We start from the raw sequence: 2,314 nt of genomic DNA, 5'->3' as shown, positions 1-2,314 counted from the left end.
CCCCCCCCCACTGCCTGCAGAGACCCCCAGGAGTCCCCTGCAGACCACGGCACCCTGCCCAGTCCCCGTCCCCTGCCCCACCAGCCCCTCCTCGCCGTCGCAGATATCCCGCAGCTCCGGTTCCTCGGGTGCCGTGCGGCAAGACCTTGCGGCCAAGGACTGTGGCCCACCGATGAACCTGATGGCCACCGCTGGCAAGGTGGCTCGAGTGTCCCGCAGGTACGGCAGGCTCTGCCGGAGGTCGTCTTCCACCCTCTTCTTGTTGGGCGCTAACTAGAAAGAGCACAAGGAACTGGTACGGACCCTCCCAAGTCGGCCGGACCAGTACCTCCTCCCAGTAACCCCTTCCTGCGGCGATCTCCGTCTCCCAGAAAGAGCTGGGACAGGTTCAGACAGCCGCAGGCAGCGGGGGCCCGGGGATGCTGAGACCCCTCTTTCATATTGCCAGGGCCCATATGAGTCACCATTTCCAAAGGGCCGTTTTTAAAGCCTAAAAACAAGGATTTTGGCCCTAAAATGGGGCTTTGGACCCTACAAATGGGTCTTTGGATGCTCATTATATGCCTCGGGCATTAAGGAAATGAGGCTTTGAGCCCTAAGTGAGGGGTTTGTACCTTAAAAAGAGGGTTGGGAGCCTACAACTGAAGTCCTTCAACCCTAGAATCAAAGCTTTGGACCCTAAAAATGAGGCTTTGGGACCTAAGCATGAGGCTTTGAGCCCTAGAAGTGGGCTTTGGACCCTCCAAATGAGGGTTTGGACACTCCAGATGCAGCTTGGACCCTAAAAATGCCTGTCTGGATCCTAAAAAAGAGGCTTTGGACCCTGAAAATGAGACTATGCAAACTAACACTGAGCCTTTGCACCCTAAAAATGAAGGTTTTGGAAACTAAAATGAGGCTTTGGAAGGCAAAGCTAAGAGTTTGGAAAGTAAAAATGAGGCTTTGGACTGTATAAATTCGGATTTAGACTCTACAAATGAGGCTTTGGTCCTTCCAGATCAGACTTTGGGGCTTAAAAATGATGCTCTGGGCCCTTAAAATGAGTCTCTGAACCTTAAGAACGGACCTTGGAGCTAATAAATTAGTTTTTGTACTCCATATATGTGGGTCTGGACCTTAAAAATGACTGTTTGCACCCCCCAAAGTAGGCTTTGGTCTTTTAAATTGATGCTTTTTGCCCTAACATTGAGGCTTGCATTATAAAAATAAGGGTTTACACTTGCAAAACTCAGGGTTGAATTTTAAAAATGATGCTTTGTAAAGCACAAAATCGGACTTGCTCACCGTAGCTATCTCCACGGCAGGTTAAATTTCTCGCCGTCTATTGTGTTTTAGTTCCCTTCTCACGCAAACCGTGGTGACAAACAGTACCCAAAAGGCTCTGGTGCTCCCAAACGGCGGCTTGATGGTCTGCGTAACCCACCTCTAGCCGCATCTCAAGGAGCGTAGGAACGGCGTTACAAGTAAATAAGGCAGCGTCCTGCTTTAGGAAGAAAGCGTGTTGGATTTGAAACCCTCGGGTAGGACAGGAGGAGCATGTCTTCTTGGGTCAGCGATGAGCGTCGGCACGTATTATCTGATCCAGAGCCGATGTCTGTCGCCGCTTTAGCTCTGGAATTACTCTGAGACCCAGGAGGCTCCATTTTCCTTAGGCTGTCACCTAAGGGAGTCGAGATAAAGACAGTTTAACAAGCGCAGGGAATAAGAAAGGAAACCAACGGACGTGACAGCAACCACCGACCACCTCTCACCAGCAGGCAGACGCCCAGCCATCTCGGTGCGACGGCTGCCTTGGGAAGACTCCCCCAGTCCCGAATTTCTTGCTGAGCGTGACACTACGTGGAACGGACCGTGGTACCTCGTCGGTCAGCTCGGGGCAGCGGTCTCTGCTGTGTCCCCTCCCAGCCAGCTCACTGGGGCAGCAGAGCGAGAAACGGAGAAGCCCTTGGTTCTGCATAAGCACCGCTCAGCAGTAGGTAAACATTGGTGCGCTGTCAACGCTCAAAACGGCACCGTGCAAGCTGCGATGACAAAACAATGACCTGTATCCCAGCACAGAAACCCTTCTGTGCCCGCTCACGATTCCTATTCCTATGAGAAACCCATGAAAAATAGGGCATTTGACTTATCGGGGGAGAAATGCAAACACGCTCCCGGTCTCTGGCTGGCATCTGGCTTTACTTGCATGACCTAGAAAGTACGCACAAGTCTACGCGGTTTCTTCTGCACCTTGGGAAAGGCGTCTCTTGCCTCGATTTCCAAGGAGAAACTCCCAAAAGCGGCACCACAGAGGTATTCCTAAACCTCGCTAACT

The 2,314-nt window shown here is 51.9% G+C and overlaps 1 non-coding gene across 1 annotated transcript; it reads left to right on the top strand.

Moving 5' to 3' along the window:
- Positions 1–1,547: 1,547 nt before the first annotated feature.
- LOC128138440 (small nucleolar RNA SNORD45) lies at positions 1,548–1,632 on the top strand. The gene has a single exon (XR_008234006.1). It is a non-coding gene; the product is annotated as a small nucleolar RNA SNORD45 (small nucleolar RNA).
- The last annotated feature ends 682 nt before the right edge of the window (positions 1,633–2,314 follow it).

Source organism: Harpia harpyja, unplaced genomic scaffold (assembly GCF_026419915.1).
Source record: "Harpia harpyja isolate bHarHar1 unplaced genomic scaffold, bHarHar1 primary haplotype scaffold_46, whole genome shotgun sequence".
NCBI lineage: Eukaryota > Metazoa > Chordata > Aves > Accipitriformes > Accipitridae > Harpia > Harpia harpyja.
Note: the sequence above shows the minus strand (reverse complement) of the source record. Positions and strands in the feature narration are given on the sequence as shown.